Source organism: Moschus berezovskii, chromosome 1 (assembly GCF_049115385.1).
Source record: "Moschus berezovskii isolate FMDL1 chromosome 1, NW_MosBer_1.0, whole genome shotgun sequence".
NCBI lineage: Eukaryota > Metazoa > Chordata > Mammalia > Artiodactyla > Moschidae > Moschus > Moschus berezovskii.
The window spans coordinates 158,953,875-158,966,226 of NC_142460.1; the positions used below are offsets into that span (position 1 = coordinate 158,953,875).

At 47.6% G+C, this 12,352-nt stretch overlaps 1 protein-coding gene and 1 pseudogene across 1 annotated transcript in view; both read left to right on the forward strand.

The window, feature by feature from the left end:
* Window positions 1-12,352, forward strand: part of SLCO2A1 (solute carrier organic anion transporter family member 2A1) — an 87,826-nt gene that overhangs the window by 8,188 nt on the left and 67,286 nt on the right. The gene's annotated exons all lie outside the window — the stretch shown is intronic.
* On the forward strand, window positions 1,400-6,699 carry LOC129547676 (KAT8 regulatory NSL complex subunit 2 pseudogene; annotated as a pseudogene).

The following is a 12,352-nucleotide window of genomic DNA, read 5'->3' on the forward strand; positions in this document are numbered from 1 at the left end:
CAGGTAAAACTTGATTTTCATCCTGCAGTGGTATGATTACCAAATCTTATCACCCACTCAGTTTCCCTTCTCCTTTGCCTTTTAGGAAGAGTTAAGAGCAGATTCAAAGCTTGGTTTTAGTAACTGGATGGAATCTTATGTATTTACATGCTCCAGCTTTTCTTCTGGCTTGAGCTGAATGGTTTTCTTTTCCCTTGAATTTGATTTTTCAGTATATGTTCCTAAACTTTTTCTGTTCATAAAAACAGCCCTGCAAAGGAGGTATAAGCATTTCCATTTCATACTTGAAATCTAGGTACATCCAAGACCACATATCCAGTCAGTGGCAAAGCAAGAATTCCCACCGGTGTCAGCTCACTCCCAGTCCCCTCCTTCCCATGGCCACAGAATGCCTCTGAGTTCCAGATTCTCTTGTCCATGAACATTTGGGTCTGAGCTTAGTGATCTCTGAGGTCCTTTTAGGTTGTCAGATTCCCATCTCATGCTATCAAGTTGCTGATTGAGATGAGACCAGGAGTAGGGCCAGTTGGATCTGAGCTTTGCTGGGAGACCTGCTCTGAAAGCTGGCAAATGAGGAGGGTGTGGGCTGGCTGGGTTGTCTGCAATTAATCCCAGCTCTCTTGATTGAGAGGACCTTGATTCCCTGGAATGGATTAAATTTGATCAGGGGTGATGGATGAAACCAAGGCCCAGAGACTCAGACTCTACTGCGGGCTGGATGGATGGGATGACGCTGTGCAGTGATCAGCCCTCTCACCATCTCCTCAGCCTCGTTACCTTGCTGGGGGGAGATGCTCCAGAGGCTGTGGGTCGAATTGAGAGAGCACCGGCTGGGGCGGTAACCCCAGGACTTGTGACCTGTGGGGCACTCAGTCTGGTCAGCATCGGCACTGACCCCTACAGGGCTGACCTCTGCCTCTGGAAATGTGGGAACACTAACCCTTCCTTTAAGGTTTAGTGTGTACTCAAGTCCTTTAGGAACCTGAGAGTCCCAGTGATAAGTTTTGTTTACCCAAACATTAGCCTTAACTATATATGTTCTGAAATGTGTCCCATCCAACACCCTTAGGAGATGCTGGCCTGAAGCACAGAAGGCCTCAGTTAAAAATGCAGATGGCACCAGGAGAACTTCAGTAAGCTAGTGGCTGGCCCTGAGTTCTAAAGGAGTGACCAGATCTCCACACTGGAGAAGGACAAGGGGTTGAAGGTGGGCTCTGGAGATGTGATTATTACGTTTCTGTGGTGGTTTACATTTTATCCTAGAATCAAGTGAATTTTATATTTTTCTTCCACAATATATCTGTGTGCTTCCAAATCATATGTTGTGTCTACCCCCAAATGTTGTAGTAACACTGATGCTCCAGGAAGCCACACCATGTTTGGCTCAGGTCTTCCAGGTTTGGCTCAGGTCTTCCAGGTGTGACCCCAGGTAGAGTTTGGGAAATGATACCACAGACCTCAAGTTAGAACTAGTTTATGTGATTAACTCACCCAGCCAGGCTGTTGGGCATGGAGGGAACAATACCTAGGAAATGTCAGTGGGACAGGTATGGGGTGCGGGTACAGGCCATTCCTGGGCTGAGCCTGTGGGACACTCCAGGAGCGGAGCTGGCTAGAGGATGCGGTGAGGCCCCTGTGGGCTTCGGGAAAAGGGGTGCCTGTTTGGAGGCAGACAGCAGGCAGCAAGGGCCACCCTGGTCCTGCCCTACTGGCTGCCTGAGAGATTGCAGGATGAATTAGACTGTTTTACAAGTCCTTCCTGCCAGTGTCCAGGCCCTTATGAAATTGTCCTGCTTTGCCTTTTATTCACAGTGTGTTCGAGGGAAGTGGGGGGAGCTAAGTATCACTCACTCACAAGCCTGTACTGGATGTCTACTGTGGAGGTGCTTCCCTAGACGTCACTGGTTACACTCAGCTCCCTAAGAGGCCCCCATGTTTCCAAGAAACAATGATCCATAGTGTCCTGCCTCTCGGCGTGACCCACGGCCTCAATTTGTGTAGGACTGAGGGGATTCCCAGGATGTAGACTTTCAGTTTTAAAACTGAAGATGTTCTGGGCAGATGGGGATAAGTTGGTCACCCCACTGCCTCCCTTGCTCTGACATTTTATAAGAATGGACTTCCAGCCCCTGACTATAGGGTGGCAGAGGAGACTATGGCAGGTCAGGGATGGTACCTAGGATGGAAATAAATCTCACGGCAGGAAGGAACTGGAGGCTTCCAGGAGAAGACGGGTGGCAGGGCCCACTTCTCCCTCTTGTTTGTATGTGGAAGTCCTCCCGTCTGGCCCTGCCTTCATTGCCCGTTATGACTTGTACAACATTTTTAACTTACTGTGTAGAATCCATACAAATAATGATAAAACTGAGCCATAGAAACACAGTGCTGGAGTGGAGTAGCGCAGTGGCAGAGGTTTTGGTATGACCAGGATGCAGATCCACATCTTGCTAACCGATCGAGTGAGGATCACACCAGTGCCCAGGTCTTAAGAGCCCCTGTGCTGTTCACTCATTCATCACCCACGCTCGCAACCTTATCTGGTGGGGCAGGAGTTTTGCTCAGCATATCCTCAAAGACAAGAAAGCACCTTGCAAGAGGCAAGAAATGGAGAAAGATGTCCCAGTGCTGCCCCAAAGCCTGAGAAGAAAGATGGGGTGTCCTATGCTGAACATGCCTGTGGGAATGCCCTGGTAATTCATGCTCAAGCGAAGAAGACCAGTCCAGGGCTTGTGGGTGAAGCATTCTTGTGCCAGCTGAGCTCACATGCTGGGACAGAGCTGGGTCTTAGACTCCAAAATGTAGCTGCAGTGAAGCCAGCCAAATTTCGAACATGCTGGCGTCTACATAGCTGAAGAAGTGGCCTTGATTATGCGTGAGAAGCTTATTCGTTTGCAATTTTTGTGCACTGACCAGTTTAAATGACTTCAGCATCTGCTCAAAGAGAAGAAGCAATGTTACTTACACAATTATAAAGCAGAGCGTGAAGCTCTAGGTAGGAGTCTCGTGAGTGGCCCGGAGAGACTTCTGGCCAAAGAACGAGAGAAGTTAAAGCATCTAAAATGTCTTCAGTGGTATTGTCAGCACTATGGAGTGGAAGTCTTACTACACAGGCAAGCAGAAGGAGCGCAGAAAGCTGGCCACACACGGTACTGCCCAACAGGCTCACACCACTCGTTCCACTCAGAGGTGCTTGGTCTTCGTGGATTCCAGTGACCAGACACTGCCTTACTCCTGTTTGTCAGGACACAGATCAGGCTGTCTTCAATGCTGCCAGGGGCGTGAACAGGTACCCTGCAACAAACCAGTTCCTATCAGCCATTCTGAGGCTCCTTTCTGCTGCCCACTGCATTTCAAGTTGCCTCAGACGTGTAAGCCCGAGCTGTGGGTGATGGTATGTGGGTGATGGAAGGAGTGCCCTCCTTCATCCTTGCTTTCTGACCCTTCATTAACTCTTGAGGATCATCTGGTCAGAGAAATTGCTGAAGGTTCAGTGGACATTTTAGGCCACATGCAGATTGCTGGAGGTAGGTGCTGATCACAGGGATCTCAAAATTCTGAGAAAGCCTCTGCAACCACTGCCTCAGAGTGGAGCGGCTGCTGCACACGGGAAGCCCGAACCCACCCGTGTCAGTTGATAGTGTGTTTTGGAAACCAGTTGAGTTTGGGGGATTTGTGTTCCCCATTCTCTAAGGAAGTATTTCTGACTGTCTCTCACTAAAGGACAACCCAGGCTGCCTTGCTTTTCTTCTGGATTATTGAATGATATATGGTCTAACCAAATGTTGGGGGCAGGGACCAATAGTGTCTTTAAGTTGTGATGTTTTCCCACTCTAGGCAAGGAAGAGAGTAGGTGATTCCTGTCATAGCTGCTGAGATTGGGGCTACAAGGGAAGAGGGATTTTTGTAATGCTCTTTCCCAAGTCTTGGGATAGCGATAATCCCAGTGGCTCATTATCTCTGTCTAGCAGCCTATATTTTAGCCTTTCCTCACCTCTTCCCTTGAGTAATCTGAAGCTCCTCTCCTCAGTGATCTCTGACTTATAGCCTCTGAGAAAATAGCCCACAGGACTGGCCCCTTCTTAACCATCCATCTTGCTTCTAAACTATGTAAGTGTCTGTAGTGGTTATCTTATGTAAGATGCAATAAAAAATATTATATGTAGTTTCTATTAAATGTTAAAATGAAATTCAGTAATTCTGAAAAGTGTGTTCAAAGAGGCTGAAATCTTCTTGGCAATGTCCTTGCACAGCCCCAGTGATGGGGACCTCACCACATCACAAGGCAGGCCCAACAGCTGTGGCCCCACAGGCAGTAGGCAGGTCTCTCCTCTGTGGGGCCATGTCTGCCCTTCTGTGTCTATCCCCTGGAGCCGATCCAGCAGAGCGCCTCTTCCTGGGCACTTTCCTCACTGTGTCTGATAGAAGGTCAGTCTTCCTTCTCCCACAGGTCCCTCTAACTGGGTTGAAACAGAAAGTCCCAGAGGCCTGGGCTACCCTCTTTAAAAGCCTGTTTGGCCCTGAAGGTGGGCCTTGCTGAGGCGTAGACATGGCCCCCAACTGCTGTTGTCCCGGATCACAGAGCTGTGATCAGAACCTCACTGGTTCTGGTCATCGCTCACAAGGGGTTCTCAGGCCCTGTGGAGGCTGGTGGGCCTGGGGTTTCCTGGAACCAGCAAAAACCTTCCTATGACGGGCACCCTCACCCCATCGGGCCCTGCGTTTGTTATGCCCTCCGGAGCCCAGGGCCTACTCACACGCTGCCTTCTCTCCACCATCCTCTCTCACTTCTCCCTGACTTGGGAGCTCTTACGGAGAATCCTTGCCAAGCATGGAAGAGCCCTGGACAGGTCGTGGGGTCTATTCTTCAGGCTCCAGCTGGGCAACATCTCTCTGGAGCAAGTAGACAAAGGGCTCGCTGGGACCACACTCCCTGACTTTATCACCAGGGAGTGGGACAGAGACCCTTATGGAGGGCATCTTCCCTAATGCCAGTGGGAACATTCCTGTGGACCCCTGCCTGTACCCTAGACCACACCACCTACATCCCACTCACCCATGGCCAAGCCAGAGTGATGTAGAACTGGCCTTGCTAGTGGGCCATCTGCAGCCCTGGACCTTGTTGCTGACTTGGACAAGTGAGCCTCGGGGCTGTGGCTGCCTTTTTACTTTCAGACTGCTGCTGCTGTTGGGATGCTGCCCTGCTGGGCTTGCTGCTGCTCCAGCCTCCCTGTCCCAGGAAAGCTTGGGTCCCATGAGTCAACCTGTAAGTTTAATACACAAACATGTATATATAGTTTACAAGGAGTGGAGACAAGTGTTAGTCAAGCCTGTTTTGGTTTACCTTAAAGTCACAAGTATTTAGAATTCCCACCCTCAGCACCAACACATTTTTAGCAGCAGTTATGACTTTCTGAGCTATCACCACAAAGTCCAATGCATTTTACTAGGACGCATCTGTGTGATAAAACATGGGGCATATGGATATGTTGTTGTGAATGCCAGTGCAATGGGGGGCACCTGTATGTGCCAAATTTAGTGACATAACAAGGTCAGGCCTTTTCAGAAATGCTGTCTGTGCTGTGGGGTGCATGTTGTCCACGTTGTAGAGTGGAGAAAATTGATGGGCAGCTCGTGGGAACTGCCGCATCACACAGAGACAGAGCTGGGATTCAGGGACACCGTCTTAAGAGCCAGTTAGTGTCCCGCCACAAACCCTGACCAGCCAAGCTAGGCCTTTGCTACTTCAGTCTCCAGACCGACAGACACAGAAGGCTGCTTACTTATATTTATTGCTTTATGTTCCCAAGCCAAACTTGACACTGGTGACCCCCAAATTCCTTGTTCCTCAGTTTTCCTCTCTTGCTGCACCTTCCCTCACCCACAGCACATAAGCATTATCAACAGGACCTGGCATGGGGGTGGGGGCAGCAATCAAGTGGCTTAGAAACCCTTCCTGAATGAATAAATGGAAACCCAGTCCACTGAACAGTGCTTAATCATGTAATTCATCTGTTCAGAAACCTATAGTGAGGGCAAGACTTGTGTATCTAGCAATTGGCAAGACAGTAAATAAATCTTGGGACATCCACCTATGAAATATTTACAAGTCAGGTTTTAAAGATTTATTGTGAACAGTTTTGACTTGGGGGAAGAGTTCATTCTATAAATTTAAGTAGAGGTGGCAGGATGGACATCTGTGTGAGATCCAGATCCACAAGACTTGAAGAGGATATGCCTGAACAGAGGTAGTTCTCTGAGTGGGAAACCTATAAGTGGTTTTGTTCTTCCTCTTTGTGACAGTCTGTGTTTTCCATATTTTTGCAATAAACATGTCCTGCATTTTTAATTGGAAGAAACTACCAGTTAAAAGCCCTGGAGTTTATGATGATACCCCCCACACCTGCCTTTGCCTGGTGCAGGAAGGTTTGTCATTGTGGTCTGTGAAATGAGATGTGAGGTAGGAGGAGCCTGGTCTCCAGGTCCCAGAGGATGGACCAAGGATGTGGCCAGGAGGGCAGCCAAGGGATGGGATTGTCTGCAAGGACCATTCCTATGCCAGTCACTGTTCCCACTGCATTTTTTTTTTTTTTTTTTTGGTTGCAGTGGGTCTTCGTTGTTGCATGCAGGCTTTCTCTAGTTTCGGTGCTAGGGTTTCTCATTATCATGACTTCTCTTGTTGCAGAGCACAGGCTCTAGGCACGTGGGCTTCAGTAGTTGTGGCTTTTAGGCTCAATAGTTGTGGCACATGGGTTTAGTTGCCCCATGGCATGTGGAATCTACCCAGACCAGGGATTGAACCTGTGTCCCCTTCATTGGCAGACGGATTCTTAACCACTAGACCACCAGGGAAGTCCTCCCACTACATTTTTTTTTTTTTTTTTAGTTTTATGGCTCCTCAATGATGCAGGTGAAGTAAGATTATAATACCTTAGTTCTTAATGAGAGTCAAACCTATGGAACATTTTCTTTTCTGGGAAGATTGAGAAGTGTCTCTGTCCAGGAGGCCTCTCTGCTGTTCTGGTGCCCACTCCCAAAGGCTGGCTTAGAGCTTGGAAATCCAGTCCTAAGGGTTGGCCAAACATCTTAGGGAAGTGAGTGTACCTGATGGGCTCTGTGCCATTTAGGAAGAGTGGGCCTGAGCGGTGAGGACAGAGGCCTGGACAGCTCAGGGGTGCCTGGGATCCAGTGCTGAGTCTGGAGTTTTATACCTGGGAGGATGTGGTGACATCCCTGGGTGGGCTTTCATGCAATCATTTTGGTTAGCCGTGAGTCATTTGGTGACCACTGTTTGCAAGTTGGCACTCTGCTAATGTCATAAACAGCAGGGGTTTCAGAACTCTGAGGCCGAGAATGGTGTCAGGATGGCTGCCTGAAAAGCAGACATTCATTCATTTATTCATTGTTCAGTAATTCAGTCACGTCTGACTCTTTGAGCCCCTGTGGACTGCAGCATGCCAGGCTTCCTTGCCCTTCACTGTCTCCCAGAGTTTACTCAAACTCATGTCCATTGAGTCAGTGATGCCATCCAACCATATTACTCTGTCTCCCCCTTCTCTTCCTGCCCTCAATCTGTCCCAGCATCAGGGGCTTTTCCAATGAATCAGCTCTTCACACCAGGTGGCCAAAGTATTGGAGCTTCAGCTTCAGCATGAGTCCTTCCAATGAATATTCAGAGTTGATTTCCTTTAGGATTGACTGTTTTGATATCCTTGCTGTCCAGGGGACTCTCAAGAGTCTTCTCCAGCACCACAGTTTGAAAGCATCAGTTCCTTGGCACTCAGTCTTCTTTATGATCCAACTCTCACATCCATACATGACTGCTGGAAAAACCATAGCTTTGACTTTACGGACCTTTTTCAGCAAAGTGACGTCTCTGCTTCATGCAAGATGTAGTTATTGATCACCTAGTCTCAACCATTGGAGGTACAATGATGAACAAAATAGAGTGGACCAAGCCCTCTGAGAGACATAAACAGTGGGCAGATGCACAAATAGATGCAAAGTTATGTGTCAAATAAGAGGGGAAAGAATTGGGTTTTGTGAGGGAGGAGGAGGTAGAAGCAGAGCTGGATTCTGCTCAATCCGTCTGGGGTCATGTACTCTGAACTCTAACATGCCACCTTCATGCTTCTGCTATTTAACCTCTGCATGGGGAACACGAATGTGACTCAGAAGGTGCCTGTCTTCCAAAGGCTTTTGTTAGTTGCAGTAAGATGAGAGAACTATAGTGAATTGTGGTTTTCATCAATATGACAGGTTTACATAACATGGGACCCTCCTATTACAAATACTTAGAGTTTCTGGATAAAATAGAATACCATCAAATATTTGAATACAGAGCTGAATTTGTAAGAAAGGAAGTGAAATCTTCAGGGGCAGGAAGTGATGAACAGTGTATCTGCTGACTCTGTAGCAGGGATTGAGGGGAAACTGTGTAAAGAAACTCTCAAGAAACTCCTGATGGAGGTTGGGTATTAGTAATCTCACAGGCACCAAATATGACATGGGGTGTTGGCACACAGACTCATGCATGAAATTGGGTCCTTGGTGAGAAAGGAACCAGAAAAACTCTGCCCACCACCTGGTTAGAGGTAAGAGGCATATCTTTAACTGGACCTCTAGGTGAAATAATTCTGAGAAATCGAAACCTCATGTTTGAGCCACGTGAACTTGGAAGCAGAATGTATACTATCCACACAGTATGGGGATCTCTAATCAAATAAATTAGCATAAGAAATTGGTTCTGGACTGGTGCTAACTCTTTGCTATTGGTAGACACAGAGGAAAACCACTCTGGAGGGATACTTCTGCAGTCCAGACCAAAAGTATCCCAAGAGAAGACTGTGCTCATGGAAGAGGAGCTTATAGTAACAGACAGCACATATATCATATATCATTGAGGAAGACTAGCACGTCAAGATTTTGAGATAATGGTACACTTTGAAAGAGACTATAAAATTATATTGAGGGCTTCCCCGGTTTTCCTGTGGTTAAGAATCCACCATGCAATGCAGGGAACACTGGTTTGATCCCTGGTCTGAGAAGATTCCACATGCTGAGGGGCAACTAAGCCCCTGCAACAAACAACTGAGCCTGAGCTCTAAGAGCCTGGGAGCCACAATTACTGAGCAGTGTGCAGTGACCACTGAAGCCCATGTACCCTAGAGCCCATACTCCACAAGAGAAGCCACACAAAGAGAAGCCCATACACTGCACCGAGAAGTAGCCCCACTCCTTGCAACTAGAGAAAGCCCACGTGCAACAATGAAGACCCAGTGGAGCCAATAAATAACTATAAATATATACTGACATGTATAAGAAGTATAAGAAGAAATAGAAAACACCAGGGAAGAACAAACACTGTGAAAAGGAACAAGCGGATTTGAGAAATAGAGAAATTCTATAGCTATAGACAGTAAAAAGTGAATGGTTAGGTAGTAGGTTAGATGCAATGACTGGTTAATTAGTAGATTAGATAAGTTCCCAATTTGAAGTCCTTAACTTAATGACATCTGCACTAAATGATAGTAAGTGGAAGGTAGGGTTGAAGAGTCACCTGAATGCAACATAAAGGAATAAAGAAGTGGAAACTGTGACACTTCCAGCGGAGAAACCTGGCAAGCACAGCCTTGGCCAAGTGACCAAGTTTAGCATCACCAGTGACAAGTTATCTTGAAAATATGTTCCCTTTAACTAATAGGGTGAGAAGAGAGGTTTACCTCTGTGGTCTTCCTCCCTGAAAAATATAACCCCAGTGGAACCTTGAGAAAATCATCAACAAACCCAATCTGAAGAGCATTTGACAAAACGTCTGATCAATACGCCTCCAAACTAGGAACGCCTGAATGTCTTGTCACAGTCAAGAGGAGCCTAAGAAGACCAGACAGCCAAATGTGGTGTGGTGTCCTGGCTGGGATTCTGGGACAGAAAAAGGACATGCGAAAACCCAATGAGATCTGAATAAAGTATAGTTTCATGAGTTAAAAGAAAAAAAGAAGTGAAAACTATAAAAGGCAGTTTAAGAGACTATTACCAACCTAGACAGCATATTAAAAAGCAGAGACATTACTTTGCCAGCAAAGGTCCGTCTAGTCAAGGCTATGGTTTTTCCCATGGTCATGTATGGATGTGATAGTTGGACTGTGAAGAAAGTTGATCACCAAAGAATTGATGCTTTTGAACTGTGGTGCTGGAGAAGACTCTTGAGAGTCCCTTGGACTGCAAGGAGATCCAACCAGTCCATCCTAAAGGAGACCAGTCCTGGGTGTTCATTGGAAGGACTGATGCTAAAGCTGAAACTCCAATACTTTGGCCACCTCATGCAAAGAGTTGACTCACTGGAAAAGACTCTGATGCTGGGAAGGATTGGGGGTGGGAGGAGAAGGGAACAACAGAGAATGAGATGGCTGGATGGCATCACCAGCTCGATGGACATGAGTTTGAGTGAACTCCGGGAGTTGGTGATGGACAGGGAGGCCTGGCGTGCTGTGATTCATGGGGTCGCAAAGAGTCGGACATGACTGAGCAACTGAGCTGAACTGAACTGATAGTTAAATAAAAAAAGCATAGTAACTTCTAATAGGAATTTACAAAAAGAAAGTATCCCTATACATATCATGTATAGCTTCCCTGCGGCTCAGTGGTAAAGAGTCTGCCTGCAATGCAGGAGACCCTAGCTCGATCCCTTAGTTGGGAAGATCCCCTGGAAAAGGGAATGGCTACCCACACCAGTATTCTTGCCTGGAGAATTCCATGGACAGAAGAACCTGGAGGGCCCTAGTCCATGAGGTTGCAAAGAGTCAGACACAACTGAGCAACTAACAGGCTGATTTGACTTGGGTCCCTTACTTCTGTCTCCTACCCAGACTCAAGAAAAGGGAAGTAGCTCACTTCTGGGCTCTTTTCTCAGCATCATAATTTCTCTGATCTACAGTTACAATTTCCCCCCTGGAGAAAGGAATGGCTACCCACTCCAGTATTCTTGCCTCGAGAATCCCATGGACAGAGGAGCCTGGTGGGTTACAGTCCACGGGGTTGCAAAGAGTCAGACATGACTGAGCAATGAAGCACAGTGTCAGTAGCTAGGTGTTGGGAGGCCATTATTTTGTCTACTGCGGGGTTTAATCACACCAGAGCCAACAGCAGATACAAACACACATATGTATGTGTTAAGAGATTTATTTCAAGGAATTGGCCTATACAATTGTGGGGGCTGAAAAGGCAAACCCAGAATTCACAGGGCAAGTCAGGAAAGGATGATCACAGGCATTGGGCCAAAGCTCCTGTTGAGGGGAATCAATCTCTCTCTTTCCACTGTGCTTTTAATGTCTTCTGATTATTTAAACCAGGCCCACCCAGGTTATCTAAGATAATCTTCCTGAAAGTCAACTCATTATGTATTTTAATTACAGCTGCAAACTTGCTTCACAGCCAACACCAAGATTAATATTTGATTGAATAACTGGAGACTGTAGTGTAGCCAAATGGACACATCAAAAGTGCTGTCACGGGGTCAAAGGGCAGTGACATTCAGGACAAGTATGGAAAAGAATGTGGCAGCGGGGAGGGGAGGGGAGCACCCCTGGGCACTAGGCCTGTAAAAGGAGAGATTTGCAGAGGGGCTTTGCTGGCATCACTGATGGGAGGAATGGGTACGTAGGGGCGAGCTTCTGCAAGGGGGCCTGAAATGGGGCATGGCATCTTCTCCTTCCCACAGTGAAAATCCCGTCATCAGTCTGTGCCTCCCTCCCCTCCACAGAGCAGACCCCCGGTATATCACCAACATCCCGACCACCCTTCCTACCCTGCCCACACTAGTGCTTGTCTCTGACCTGCTGCTGAGGTCATAGCCCCCTGGGCTGCAGACATGAGTTGGTCATGATACTGGAAAGGGGCGTGAGCTCACGTCTGCTGCCCCCAAGGCTGCGGCTTGTAGGTGTCAAGTATTCACTTAGCTAATCTTTCCCCATCTACAGACGCATATTGATGATTTCATCCAGAAGTCTTGAAACCTGCTGGGAGAGAGCACAGCCAAACAGACCAGGTGTGGATGACGAAACCACATTCCCTTGCACTTGCTGTCAAGAGCTCCAGGCAAGGCAGCGGGGATGTTCCAAGGAGCTGAGAAGCCAATGGAAGTGCAGTCAGGGTTAGTTGTGGGGTGCTCCTGGCTGCCATGACGGTGCTGACAGAGCCTTAGCATGCAAACAGACCCCATACCCAGATGGGCAGATGGCCAAGGGGAGGGCAGAGGAACAAGGGTGTGCCTCTCAGTTTTACCCTCATTCCTTTGTAATGGGTTTACACAGAGGTTAGGCCTTGTCTCCAGGAAGGAGGTGCTGGAAAGAAGAAT